At 37.9% G+C, this 15,788-nt stretch overlaps 1 long non-coding RNA gene across 1 annotated transcript in view; it reads left to right on the forward strand.

Annotated features, from left to right (window-relative positions):
* Positions 1–13,145, forward strand: part of LOC101671056 — a 45,772-nt gene extending 32,627 nt beyond the window's left edge. The window contains exon 3 of the long non-coding RNA XR_198392.3: positions 12,899–13,145. This is a non-coding gene — a long non-coding RNA (uncharacterized LOC101671056). The remainder of the gene's footprint in view (positions 1–12,898) is intronic.
* The last annotated feature ends 2,643 nt before the right edge of the window (positions 13,146–15,788 follow it).

Genomic DNA, 15,788 nt, shown 5'->3' on the forward strand with positions numbered 1-15,788 from the left:
ATAAAATCAGAATTTGAAAAATAAAATTAGAAAGTCTTAGTAAAAACTATTGGTACAAGACATTAATTGGAGAGAAGAGGGTTAAGAAAATCAAGCTGGAAATAAAGTGCTAGAATAAGTATGACATACATTATAGGAGAGGAGATAGATACTATTTTCTTAAAATCTTTGTATTATTTTGGAAAAGGGTTAAGATGCTGATTAAGTTCAAATGTTGGTTAAGTATACATATATTAAAAATTTAAGAGAATTACTGAAGTAGTAGACTGTAAAATTTCCCCAAGTATGGAGGATGAAAAAAGAAATAAGAAACAAGGGACAAAGCCACAAAAAACGGATGATCATAAGGAAAAATTATGATGGTAGGAATATACCCAAACATATCTGTAAACACAGTACAGAGTAAATGCAAACAATTTTCACTGACAAACCCATAAACCTAGTGATATATTTTCATAATAAGCACACAAAAGTTAAAATTGCATCATCTCTGAACACTACCCTTTAGAAATTTGATAGAACGAATATATATTGTCCACTCTACAGGTGCATAAAATATCTGTAACCAACAATTAGAGATTAACTGCTCTCATGTTCAGGTGGTAACAAAGAACTCCCTTGATCAGCAGTAAGGGCTGCTTCTCCACAGCTCCAGGGAGTGAATAACCAATTGTTTTATAACCGCACATTGTTGGTTTAGAGTTATGCAAATGATTTTATTTTAACCCAGCAAGTATATTTAAGAATATACTTGCTGGATTTAAATAAAATTCTTAAGAATAAAATAATAATATTTTATTATTTTAATAAAATTAAATAATAAAATAAAATTCTTAATTTTATTAAGAATAAAATTCTTAAAGATACTCTTGAGTTTTCCGAGTGGACAATCATATGGAAGTGAAAAGGTTTTCAGGACATCTAGTCTGTGGTGTTCCCAGACAGCAAATTGCATTATCAAGAGATCTGCACTCTAACCTAGCTGTAGAAAGTCAGATGGCACACAGAGATCACTCTGTGTCATACTGAATGTCTTTTTTGCTGTTTTCCAAGGTTTTATTAAATGCTAAAAATATTTATCCAACCTCTTTTAGGTTCTAGAGTTGCCTGCACATTTGGGGAGTCAGAAAATAGGCTGTTCCTAAAGCTATGCCGGATTATGCGAACTTCACCAAGTCACTTAAACCCCACTTACCTTTACTTGTTTCCCACTGTTGTGGAAGTTATTACTTTAAAAATAAATAAATAAAAATAGCACCCGGCCAAAACTTGGGAACCTAGTCTGTGAATAAGAAGTGAAGGCCTTCAAAGAAGAGGGAATAGGTAGAAAGCAGGTGTTCCTGTCTTCCTACTTTAATTTGTGGCCCCCTCTTTCAATTCCTCTAGTTGAATTTTAGACATTCAGTAAAGAAAGAAAGAAAAAAAACCTAGTATTTTAGCTCCATCACTGACACTGAGTCACGTATGAGCAGGGAATATCACCAAGATTCTAATGGTACAAGGAACAACATTAGCCATTAGGAGGGCAGCACAAAAAATTGCTGATGAGTTGGGATCCAACAACACCAACTTGAAAACTGGTTTACTGTAGACTTAGGAAGGCTGAGGTAGAAGCAGAACAGACAGGGAGCTTCCTTTCACTTTTGCTCAGTAGAGGGTTGCCATTTAAAAAAAAAAAAAAAAAGAATGTTGCCATAATTATTCCAGAACCATGCCATCCTAAATGAGGTCCCTAACATCTGCCCTCTGCTCTCTAGTTGCTCCTCTTCACTTCTAAAAAAGGATAAGCTCTCACTGGGAGTCTAGCTTCAGCTGAGCTCCTCAGTTATTCCATCCCCAGGCAAAGGGAATGGCTTTAAGAATACCTGTGTCAGTCCATCATCATTGGCTGAAGACTGCTCCTTGAGGTTGTCACCTCTTAGGATATGGGTCTCATTCAACTGAAGGCTCCTCTCCAAAAGCAGGTGGCAGCAAGCCTAAGCTGCAGCACTTACAGAACTCAGGATGGGAGTGGAGGGGCTCTCCAGCTGGTGGTGGGGGTCTATAAGGGGCACCCATAGAATTCACTACAGTTTTCAAGACTTTATGTTCCCATAGCAAAGTCTGCTTGCAGGGTGAATGTGGCCCTGTGAATGGTATTTTAAAAGAAACAGGCTTACCCATACTCCTAACATGTTGTGTTTTTGTTTGGAAGCTGCCCTGCATAGAGTTGGCTGTTACCTTTTCAGTAGCCAATACTTTTTTTACAGTTTGGAAATGCTGTATTTAGTCTGGAGTGCATGAATAGGGAAGAAAGAACGATAATTCCAAAAAACTCCTTTCGTAAGTGCCCTTTCACCATGGTACTTTGCTACCTTATTTCAGGGACTAGTTTCGAAACCCACTGAAAATACCAGAGCTAATTTCAGGATTCCTATGTCTTGCAAAGGGGAGAATATTCTTTATAAGGAAAATAGATTTGCATTTAACTTAATTAAGTACAGTAAATTCTTTATCATCTGGGCCTAACCATATTGAACTGTCATATAAATTCAATATAAAATGTAATGTTTGGCACAAATACGAAAGCCATAAAGTATGTCCCACAGTTCTATAGCCTAGATGTTAAACAAGTGTTAGATATGATCTTAGAAAAATTATATTAGACGTATTTGTATCAAAGTGGCACCACCTCCATTCCTTATGAAAACAATAATAAATCTTCATATTCATATAGATTAAAAGTTCAGATTCAAAAATACTTTTAAAAGCAATTTAGAAAAAAATGTTTGTTTCTGCTTACAGACACATCCATTTTCTCTGGTAGGATAATCAAAAAACTGGTAACATTGGTTACCTAGTTGAGAAAGGTGATTGATACAAAGGCTTTCAGCTCCTTTTTTTTTTTTTTCTTTTTTGAATTCTGAACCATGAGACTATATTTTCAAAAGTTATTAAGAACATTTTATTTTTCTGAGATTCCTCCAAATGTATGCATTTTTATTAAGAGTATGCTTCAAATGATTTTATATTGATAAACATAGAGAAGGGATAGACTTTCATTGAGAAATAAGTATAAAGATGTTAAAATTCATTAATTACCTATTATATTTAGCTACTTTGCCAAGAGATTTATGTGTGTTCCTACTGAATCTTCATCACAAAATTTGGGGTAGGTGATATTTTCCCCACTGTACAAATGAGGGGATTAAGACTTCATCAAGATCAAAATCTTCTGCATGGCAAAGGAAACTGTCAATAAAACAAAGAGGTAACCCATGGAATGGGAGAAGATATTCACAAATGACACTACAGACAAAGGGCTGATATTGAAGATCTATAAAGAACTCCTCAAACTCAACCCACACAAAACAGATAATCATGTCAAAAAATGGGCAGAAGATATGAACAGACACTTCCCCAAAGAAGACATAAAAATGGCTAACAGACACATGAAAAAATGCTCATCAGCATTAGTCATCAGGGAGATTCAAATCAAAATCACATTGAGATACCACCTTACACCAGGTAGAATGGCCAAAATCAACAAGACTGTAAACAACAAGTTTGGAGAGGATGTGGAGAAAGGGGAACCCTCTTACCCTGTTGGTGTGAATGCAAGTTGATACAGCCACTTTAGAAAACAGTGTGGAGATTCTTTAAGAAATTAAAAAGAGAGCTACCTATGACCCTACAATTGCACTACCAGGTATTTATCCCAAAGGTACAGATGTAGTGAAAAGAAGGGCTATCTGTACCCTAATGTTCATAGCAGCAATGGCCACAGTCGCCAAACTGTGGAAACAAGATGCCCTTTAACAGACAAATGGATAAAGAAGATATGGTCCATATATACAATGGAGTATTATGCCTCCATCAGAAAGGATGAATACCCAACTTTTATATCAGCATGGATGGGACTGGAGGAGATTATGCAGAGTGAAATAAGTCAAGCAGAGAGAGTCAATTATCATATGGTTTCACTTACTTGTGGAGCATAAGGAATAACACGAAGACATAGAAGGGTGTTGGGGGAAACTGGAGGGGGAGATGAACCATGAGAGATTGTGAACACTGAGAAACAAACTGAGGGTTTTGGAAGGGATGGGGGTGGAGGGTTGGGTGAGCCTGATTGTGTGTATTAAGGAGGGCATGTATTGCACGGAGCACTGGATGTGGTGCATAAACAATAAAAAATAAAAAATAAAATAAAATACTTATTATGGATAGGCAGCTTATCTGATCTCTCATAGCTAGTAAGTAACTAGTATAACCCATCGCTATAAAATCCAGGCAGTCTAACTATAGGGCTTTTTAGTTAAAAACAAGTTAGTACACAAATCCCTACCTGGGTTCTTTTCTCGGTTTTTTGTTTGTTTTTGTTTGTTTTGTTTTGTCCTTTCTCATTTTTAATTCATTTATAAAACTCTAGTTAATTCTTTAAAATCATTCATTCCCCTTCAAGTTAGTATTAGAAAAATTAGTGTCAGAGATTTTGGTGCTGCTGGGACATCTCTAGATTAGTCCTGAAAGACATAGGCCTCTGGAGGTACTCCCCAAGTTAAACTTGAAGACCAGAGGATGACCTAACCATGAGAAGATCACTTTCTCCCCAGTTCCATGTTCTATCTAAAATTAATTATTTGATCTATGAACCTGAAATCCACTTAAAGAATGGACATTTAAGTTTCTAATAGGCCATGCGGAATGGTGAGACGCATGGTACAAAACAATCCTCGCCTGATCTGGTTTATACCATTACTGTACATTTTTCAAAAACTCGCCTAATTCATGACCCTACTTTCATAAAAACATGAATATACAGTTAGTGCTAACACATAAAAACTGGAAGAGGAAAAAGAGATTTCCCAGACTGCACTGACTGTATGCTACATTGTTCTAATTTCGGAACTGGGAATTATTCTAGCAGACCCCCTACCATGACTAAAAATATTCTGGACTCTTGCCTTGGTCACCCAAGGTAAGAAGATCAGATCTGCTAAGCCCATATGTGGATTTAGACAGCGTGCCTTCCTGGAAAGAAATAGAGCGTTTGTGTTGTTTCCTCACGAAACCAGTTAGAAATGCCAATAAGGAAGTTTCAGAATAATCCAGGCAAATTACAACAGAACCTGGTGTAGAGCAATGGCAATAGGGATGGACAGACAAGGAGAAGAGCCATGCAAGTTCAGCAGGTGACATTTGCTGGCCCTGAGTCATCACAAGATGTGAAGACTGAGGCAAAACAAAGTCATAAACCCTGCGATGTTTCTTAGTTAAATAACTTAGTAGGTGATTGACACCATCGGTGGAGACTCTGAGGGAGAAGCTGAGGTTTGGGCAGTTATTTTTGTCTTTTGTTTGGTTTCATTTGCGCTTGTTTGCTTTTTATTTTAGTGAGATAGAAGGTGGTTAGAGTGAGATGATTAATTGACTTCATTTCAATGACAAGCCCTAACTAACTGGCTTCTTGCTCCCTTTGGTTTATACTCATGTTTTTGTGGTTTTTAAAAAGAAACAAAGAGACTCCTCTAAAGCACCCAGGAGACAGAAATCCTGCAATATGTAGCCAAAAAGTCTTCTGAGGCTAGGTATCACAAACCAGTACCTACCAAAGGGACTCCAGCCCTCATGGCATTCTATACACCTTGGAAATTAGTTTCCAATTAAAAATGGAGATGTTTCATTTTAAAAGATAGATGCTCGTTTCTATATTTGCAAAATCTGGGGTCCAGATTCCCAGATGATACTACCAGTTAAAGTTGACCCTTCAAATGGGGTATTTGTTTGTCATTACATCACTGTCTCTTCCATCCCAGCTTTGGTTTATATATCACCTGCTGGCTTCCCTAGGTATTCTATTTTTAAATCCCCTGCCTTAGGCCAAGCATTTGACTAGCTCTGAAATCCCTTCCCCTCTGTAAATATTACTTCCCACTCCTGCAACAAATTTGTAATAACTGCCCCTAAGGACCAACCACGGGAAGAAAAACATTTTCTTCTTAATTATAGGTTGGATATTAGTCTACATCTGATCACTAGATTCTGGGTCATTACCAAACTGTTTTTGCACCCAAAACCCTCCTTCTAGTCTTAGTCACCATTAGGCCTTAATTAACAGTGTCCACCCCAAGATACTTGGTTGAGAAAGATGTAGAACAAGTACTATCCAGTTGTTAAGTGCCTAAAGACCTGGATTTGGACCAGCCCTCACTCTGAAAGGACCTCTTACTACCTGCTCTTTCTTACCCTATGCTAATTTTCTAGACACTTAGACCTAACCTTCTGGATTAAATATGTGAATCTATCCATCCATTCACTTGATTCCAATCTCAGGATGTGCTCTTGGTACCTACTATCTCTCAGCCCTCTTTCCCCACTCAGAACACCAGACATTGAATCCACCATTTATCTCAGTGAGCCAAAAAAAAAAAAAAGATGGGATATGGGTTGTAGCAGATTTATACAGTTAACAGAGGAGTCCCAGTGAAAACCTCTGTTATAATTAGCTGTTCTTACTGCTGAAAATCTGTCTAATCTCTTGGGTATGTTGGGATAGAAAAATATTCAGAACCCTGGGCACACATTGTTGCCTTAGGTGACTCTGCTTTCTCCCTAAGACCATTCACATATCTAGAAACCAAATCATACATTTCCCATCATGCCATTGCTATATGGTTCTTATGTCCAAAAATCACTTCTTTCTCACCAATAGACCTAGAAAGCGACCAATATACTGTTTTCTATTCAGTCACACTTTCAGTGTGTAAGGCCACATAAGCCAAATGGACATCTGAGAAACTTCCATTTAGACTTAAACAACTAATTTTGTTATGCATGGGTAACCTTGCTTTTTCACTTATTCAACATGAAGAAGCCTCCAATATGTGCCACGTGACAGGAGAGCAAAAATGAGTAAGACATGGTGACTAACCTAGAAGAACAGGCAAAAAGATATTAACTGTTCTAATAGAGCCATGATCACAATTTTATGGCATATTAGGAGGCACAAATGAGGAGCACCTAAGTACTAGAATAGTGTCTCTCAAAGTTTATTTTGCTTCCAGATCACCAGAAATCTTGTAAAAATGAAGATTCTGGACAAGATTCATGTCTTGAGTAGGACTAAGAATCCTGAAAATTTCTTACAAGTCCCCAAGTAATGACAATGATACTGAACTGTGGACTAGACTTTGAGTAACAAAATCCTGCAGAACCAGGAACTACTTCCAACAAGAGATGGTGTGAAAGAATGAATAGGACTTACCAGTAAAATAAAATAAAGGGTTTCTTTCTAGGCAAAGAAACAACATAGTTTGTAGGCTCTCTTTTGAAATTAATGATATTCAAAACATATGGATTTGTTTGAATGTTTTAGATGCAGTCTCCACCACTGCCTAAACAGAATACAGGGACCAACTAAAGCCTACACCCCAAGGTCCTTAAGGACAACACGGGGCCCTACTCACTGATCAGTCACTGTCTAGCCAATAGTTCTGAAGGGCACAGAATACAACTCTAAATATTTCCATGTGGGATTCAAGTGAATCTTTCTTATGAAGTGTGGTTAAGGGACCTCAAAGAAGAGTGTGCTGGTGCTTCATCAAAATTACAGATGCATTTTGTGCCTGCCTTTGTAATAAATGTCTAACAAGTGTCCATATATGCCACAGACTATCATCTGAAACATGCTCTTCTTACTCTTGGGCATGTGACTATGGAGGTGTAGCTAACCAGCCCTCACCCTCCCAAAAGCTTTGATTGTTCTTCTTATCAACCAAAACCTTTGGAGTTATTGGCTTAGTTAGGTAACTTGACATAATAGCTACAGAATGAAGGTAACAATACTTGCCCTGCACCCTCCTTAGGAACAAACTAGGATAGATATACTCAGAAAGATGAAAATATGGTGAAGATGTTGGCTATAATTTAAAGAGCCAAGAGGCTTCCTATAGTAGCCACCAATGTAGAAGTTCCTAAATTTGCATGATCAGGAGAATAATCTAAGGTTCTCTCTCTCTCTTTTTTTTAATTATAACTGAATTCTAGTACAGTTAACATACAGTGTTATATTAGTTTCAGGTATACAATACAGTAATTCAACATTTCACACCTCAACAGGTTCTCATCATGACAAGTGCACTCCTTAATCCCCATCACCTATTTCACCATCTTCCCACCCACCCCCCTCTGGTAATGATTAGTTTGTTCTCTATAGTTACGAATCTGTTTCTTGGTCATGTCTCTCTCTCTTTCTCTCTCTTTTCTTTTCTCAATTGTTTTGTTTCTTAAATTCCAGATGTGAGTGAAATCATATGCTATTTGTCTGTCTCTGACTGACTTATTTCACTTAGCATTATACTCTGTAGTGCCATCCATGTCATTGCAAATGGCGAGATCTTATTCTTTTTTACAGCTGAATAATATACTGTTGCATAAATGTACCACATCTTCTTTATCCATTTATCTATCTATGGACACTTGAGATACTTTCATAATTTGACTATTGTAAATAAGGAAAATTCAACAAAACAAAAAGCTGGGTCTTTCAGAAGATTAATAAAATTGATGTCTTTAGCCAAACTAAATAAATAAATAAATAAATAAATAAAACAAGAGGATACAAACTACTGGTACCAGAAATGAAAGAGGAGCATTACTACAGATCCCATGGAAATTAAAAGGATAATAAAGGAATACTATGAACAACTTTATGCCCACAAGTTTAATAACCCAGATAAAGGGACTAGTTCTTTGGAAGGCACAATCGGCTAAAACTCACACAAAAAGAAACAGTCTATCTGAATAGGCCTATATCCATTAAAGAGAAAATAGCATTCCCAAACAGAAAGCGACAAACCCATATGGGTTCACTGGTGAATTCTACCAAACATTTAAGGAAGAAATGATATCAATTCTCCACAATCTCTTTCAGAAGTTAGAAGCAGAGGGAATACTTTCTAATGGATTCTATGAGGCCAGAATTAGACTAACACTAAAAATAGTCAGATATTAGAAGAAAGGAAAACTACAGACTAATATCTCTCATGAACAAAGATACAAAAATCTTCAACAAAATATTATGAAATAGAATTCTTGATCATTTCATGTAATTCTTTTTATAATCTAAGGTTTTTGTGAAAAATACATATTCCTAGATCCCACCATTTGGAATTCTGATTCAAGTCTTCTGGGAGAGGCCTAGATCTTTATAATCATGTCAGTTTTGGAAACTCTGCACTGTGCATTGGAATATGGGGCACACAGGATAAACTCAACTTCCCATCACCAACTTCTTCATATAGAAGAGAACATCTGTACCATTAACGTTACCAGGAATGACTCACAGCAAATATCTCCCCATCAGGTTGCTCCCTCTGTCCCGGCAATTTGTGTAAAACATGAGACTGAATTGATACTATATGCAATACAGCCTACAAAAATATTTGAGAAGCAAGATTTGAGGCTTCCGATACAATGAATTATTTTTCATCATCATTTTACAATCAACAAATTTCCTCTACATGAAAGTCCTTTGAACGTTTATTCTCAAAGGTGAGCAAATAGAATGAGTCACTTAAAGACATAATCTGATAACTATATCTTTCTAGAGCTGTGTTAAGACTAGAGTCTTGGAAGGTGTGGCCATGGGAAGAACATTAGACTGAATGATATCTGATACTATTTTTGTAATGTTTATCTAAAGTATCCATGACAAAATAACCTAAGCAGGCCATCTATGTACCTAATTATAACTATCACAGAAAAACTCACTGGTGGTAGGCACAATTACAAACACAGTGGATACATCAGTAAATTTCTCCCCAGGAGTCACAACCACCTGGATGGGTTCTCTTGTACTTCCCACCCACAAGCTCTGTAATCAGGTTAGATTTAGACTGAATTGCTTAGACAATCCAATCAAATAAACCTTTCAATTCAATTATAAATTACTGCTTTAATTTGAGGGTGGTAAATTACCAGATTTTATTATCCCTACAATTGCTGAAAACACCAGTTGATTTAAAATAAACCTGTGCTAGAGCGCCTGGGTGGCTCAGCTGGGTAAAGCTTCTGCCTTGGGCTCAGGTTGTGATCCCAGGGTCCTGGGATGGAGTCCTGCATCAGGCTCTCTGCTCGACAGGAAGCCTGCTTCCTCCTATCTCTCTGCCTGCCTCTCTGACTACATGTAATCTCTGATAAATAAATAAATAAAATATTTTAAAATAAATAAATAAAATAAAATAAACCTGTGCTGATTAAGGACATCTGGGATACAGCCTTTACCTTTAAGTTTGACTGAAGGAGGATGACTGGTGGTAAATATCACAGGTCAACTGGGCAGACTGTGTTCAAGCCAGGCAGCATGTGCTGAGGATTTGTTGCTATTTGTTCTTCTCTTTATTTTTCCAATGTGATTGAACATCTGTACATTTAGCCCTATAAACATCTCCCCTACCAATAATAACCAGAACAGAAAATACATCTGTAACAAAATGTACAATCTAGAGATCACATCATTTTACAAAAGCTTCAAAAATGTTAATATTTTCTTAGCAAACAATGATATTCTCTTCAAACACTTGAACACAATATTGTCCATTTTGCTCTTTCTTGATTACAGATTAATTTCAGAGATCTTCTTTTCAACTTATCTGCTTTAACAGAAATTTTGAGGGTTATCGATCATCTGTAAAATATTTTTAAAATTGACTAATAAGTTATGGTAACTATTTTATTAATAAAAGAAATATATTTTTAAGTAAGGGACTATGGTTGTCAGATACTGAAGCATTAAAAAGACATTAATAGATCCGGAGGAGAAATTCACAAAGTAGTTAAATTGAAGAGTACTTACATGAAGCAATCACACCTATTTTACTCCAAAATGAATGCCATGAACTGAAAATTTTAGATGAAAGTCACCTAAAACCTAAATCAGAAGTCGGTCTATTGTCTCTTTTTATGGGATGAGTACCATTCACATCACAGTTTTCCTCCTAGACAAAGCAATTTCTTGTGAATAGTTGTGAAAACCTCATAAATGTTAACAACTATATATAACAAGCACACAGCCAGAAGAGGTCCCAGAGCAGCTTGAAAGAAAATTCAGCATGGAAGTTCTGTTCTCGCTATCTCTGCGTGAGCCAGGAAGTCACTAAATAATCTCACGCCTCAGCTTCCTCACTTAATTCTGGGAAGAACGTCCGCAGTGTGTCAGGGAGGATTACCATGGAGATGAATGAGATACTGTATGGAGGCAGCACAATTTCAAACGGTATTTCCTTTACCATAACTTTTCTGCTAAACACTACCAGCATTTTAATTTTCAGCCCTTGTATCAATGTAGTCTGTTTCTCCTCTCCTAATACCCTTTGTAAGGTGCTGACCTCCGTGTGCTGACCTTCCTGGTTCGTGATTATATAGGGTTCCCTTTATTTTTATTTTCTATCTCCCCTACATAATCACCAAATAGCCCATATAATCACCAGTCCTTGCTCTGGTACAGTACTCCATTCTTTTATTATTCTTATTATTTTATTATTATTATTTTAATTAAGTAAACATTTATATGCCAATGTAGGGCTCGAACTCACGACCCCATCAAGAGTCTCATGCTCTACTGACTGAGCCAGCCAGGTGCACCAGTACCACATTCTTGAAGCTACCTCACCACTGGGTAACGGGACTTCTATGCGTACTGATGAAGCACAGGAGAGCAGCATAACCCAGTCAGAGAACTTCACACTTTCCAAGGAATCAGAGCAAAGATGTTTCCCCAGATAACTGGCTAAACTATGGTTACCAGAGACAAAAGCACCGGAGCAGAATAATTATCTCCTAATCATTAGAGATGCATCAGGCAATTTTTATCTGAAGCCTCATAAAGTAAATGTATCCATGATAGACAAGCCTCACCTACAGAGCACTCATTCAATATGTTTCAGTGATTATACGGCACTGATCTCCCCCACCGACCCTTTTCAGATTTAAGAAATAGTTGAGGGGCGCCTGGGTGGCTCAGTGGATTAAAGCCTTTGCCTTCAGCTCAGGTCATGATCTCAGGGTCCTGGGATTGAGCCCTGCATCAGGCTCTCTGCTCAGCGGGGAGCCTGCTTCTTCCCTCTCTCTCTCCTGCCTCTCTGCCTGCCTCTCTGCCTACTTGTGATCTCTTTAAAAAAGAAAAAAAGAAAAAAAAAAGAAATAGTTGAAAATTAAAAACAAACCATAAATCACATATTCTTAAAGTATATACCCTTCAACTAGAAAACACTGTAACACATCTCTAGGACAGTGAGGCTAACAAAGATAGGTGTCATGTTAGCCACTATGTTACCCACACCAGGCCTTGTCCTCCTGCTTCTACACCTAGGCAATCATTGCCTGGCAAGAATCAAGTTTATTAATTTGGACAATGCCATTGTTTCTCATTTAAATCCTCCTGAAAAACACAGAATATACATTTCACTCTTACATAGTCTCAGTTTTTTCAAAAGTCTGGCAAGAGGAGAAGGCAATGAAGTAGATTGCAAAGAATATTATGAAATTGTTATTCATTTGGTTTTTTTCCCCTTTGCCCTCCTCTGAAAGTTACTGAATTACTTCATCTTTCCATCTGTCTACAGACAAGCTGTTTATGTATATTAAGATACATAGTTAATACTCTACTGGTTACTTCACACTTAACACTAAATCACAACAGAAAAAGAAAAAAAGGTTTCCTGTCTTTCCCAAAGAAGTATGGAGAAACTATTTTCCATTATTAAAAGAATAAGAAAAAAAAAAAACTGATCCAAGAGTGAAGAGACTATTTTTATACATGGGGAAAAAAAAATGTATTTTAGCCAGGCATTATAACATCAGTAATTCCCTTTGGAAATCAAATTTCCACTCTGTAATCATGCCTCTAATGATTTAGAACTGAGTCAGTTGAACGTGATGCCTCTGGAATGCCAGCTGGCTATGAGCGTGTGAAGAAGCCTGTGTGGTCACTGACACTGAGCAGCACCCACAGTTCTACGGTAGGACCATCCCAACACCACCTCCTGGGTGCTGCGTGACGTCACAGCCAGGTAAAGCGCTGCTGCTACTCTAAAAGGAAAAGAATGTGGCTCCACCCTCCCAAGAAGACAATCCTGCAGCTTCCCACAGGTAATTCTTTCAAGGTGAGTCACCCATCCTCCCTCAGTACAGGTGAAGTTCACAGGAAGGACTAGTTCACCCTCTAGGCCAGCAAGAGCCACACAATCGGCTTCTGAATCCCAGTGTTCAACTCATCTCCAAACACCTTTTCATTTGAATTTCTAAAGCCAAAGAATATACCTAATCTTTGCCCCTTAGCTTCTCTAGGATCATTAATTTCATAGATATTTAGGTACCTATTATATGTAAGATATACTAGGTCCTGGATAGAGAATGGTTAACAGGAAAAAAACATAATAATAATAAAAGCCTACATTTTTTTAGTAAAACGGGAAAAATAGAGAAAAAGAACTGAGAAAGCTCTAAGAAGGAAGAGAACAGGTGGCTATAATAAAGACTCACACACAAGGGAGTCTTGCTCAAGGACGTCTCACCTAACTTTCATGTGCATTCCGGTTAAAATGCAGGTTCCAGTTTAACGGGTCAGGGGTGGGACCTGGATTTATGCATTTCTTACAGACCCCAAGGTCTGCTGCTGGTTCACAGACCATATTTTTTAGTAACAAAAGCACCAGTGCTTCTCTAGTCACTGGTTTTCAAAATGTGGTCACCAAACCAGCAACCTCGGAATTACCTGTCAGTTTTTTTGGGAAATGCAAATTCTCAGGCCCCACCCCAGACCTGCTGAATCAGAAGCTCTGCGGCACAGTCCAGTAAATCTATGTTTTAACCGACCTTCAAAGTGATTCTGATGCCTACTAAACCCCAATACAGTAGCCCCTAGCCACATGTGGCTACTGAGGACTCAAAATGTAGCTACTGTGCATTGAAATACACTGTAATCTGGTGAATCACATACCAGATTTCAAAGACTTGGACAAAGAACGTAAGAACACCTATTAATTTTTTTATATTGAATGTATATTAAATTACTATTTTGGATATAGTGGGCTAGATTAACTATACTGTTAACATTAGTTTCACCTGTTTTACTTTGCTTATTTTAATGTAGCTACTAAAAAGCTTAAAATTACAAATGTGGTTAGTATGATCATTACACTGGGCAGTGCTGCAGTAAAGTTGGAGAATTGTTCTGTAAAGGAATTGTTCTCAACTGGGACAGTTCTGCCACCAGGGAACATGTGGCAGTATCTGGAGATATTACTGGTAATCATAAATGAGAGCAGAGGTTCTACAGAAATCTAGTAGCTAAAGAGCAGGGATGCTGATAAATGCCCTATAATGTGCAGGACAGCCCCACAACAAGGAATTATCCAGTTCAATGGTGGCCAATAGTCAATAGTGCTGAGATTTCAGAAATCTGCATGTTACAATCACTCGGGGAGAGTTACAAGATACTGACACCTCTGCCCCTGGCCTATCCCTAATTCAATTGGAATCTCTGGTACAGCGGCCATGGCATTAGTTGTTCATTTTGTTTTATTTTAAATTCCCCCAGGGATTCTAATGTACAGCCAGGGTTGAGAACATCTGTTCGAAAGGTGTCGCTCATTTATAAACGCTCTGCGCTGCCAGTACCACTATCCCTCAGCCCTAGACTTAGGCCTTTACATTTTTATCAGGTTTCCAGGTGATGCTGAGTTGCTGGTCCAGTGTCCTGGGAGGGTTTACATAGTGATCAACATAACACTACGTATTTCTCCTCTCCGGATGGCCCAGCACCCAGAGAAGGCAGAGACAGTCTTGGGATCAGGCTGTCCTGTAGAAAAGGACAACCCCACTGTCAAAGGTGACCCTTTGACCCCACTGTCAAAGGTGGTGGGACCTGACTGGAACCTGAGGCTCTATCACAGTGACTTCCTCATTTTACAAAGGCAGATGCAACTCTTTCATGGAAGGCAAGGGGGTTAAAGAGGCCAAGTATTCACTTAAATCCTCACTGACCTGCACTGCAGCATGGAACAAACATTTCAGTAGTTAGGTCATCTTACTGAAACACCTTTCATGTGACTATTCAGTTCCTGCCAATACACAATTTAAATCACTTTAAAGGGGCACCTGGGGGACTCAGTCTCAGCTTTCTCCCCACTCTCTAGAGTCCCTGGCTTCCTACGGCCATGACTTGCATCCTTGACTAAAGAACCCAAAAGACAACAAAACCTCCCTGCCTCACACTGAGGCAGAAGCATTAGAAAGTTCTCCGTGTTAACAGTTTTTTCATGCTACATCGTTTTTTTTAAACTGTTTTCATACAACTTTTCTCTCCATCTTATCAAAGCTTTAAAGGATGGTCAGAGGATTCCTGGCGATTTGTAAGATCCCTTCAGGAAGTTGCATAGTCAAAATTGTTTTCACGCTAATACTACGACATTATGTTCTTTTTTCGTGCTCAGTCACTCATGAGGATACAAAATAAAAAGCCACACTGCAACTAACTCTTTAGAAACTACCCGTTTGAGTGTAGTGTCAAGGAAGAACATCTAGTTAACTTGAAAAGTCTAATAAAACACTTCTCAGTCTTCCAACTACTCATCTGTGGGAGGCTGATTTTCTTCGTATGTTTCAACTCAAATCGCATATTACAACAGATGAGATGCAGATGCAGGTATGAGAATCCAGCTGTCTTCCATTAAACTAGCCATCAAAAGAGATTGGCAAAAATGTAAAATATTGCCAGTATTCTATTTTTTAAATTTTGGAAATAG

The sequence above is a fragment of the Mustela putorius genome, unplaced genomic scaffold, assembly GCF_011764305.1.
Source record: "Mustela putorius furo isolate JIRA1106 unplaced genomic scaffold, ASM1176430v1.1 tig00000407_pilon_pilon_pilon, whole genome shotgun sequence".
Classification (NCBI taxonomy): Eukaryota; Metazoa; Chordata; class Mammalia; order Carnivora; family Mustelidae; genus Mustela; species Mustela putorius.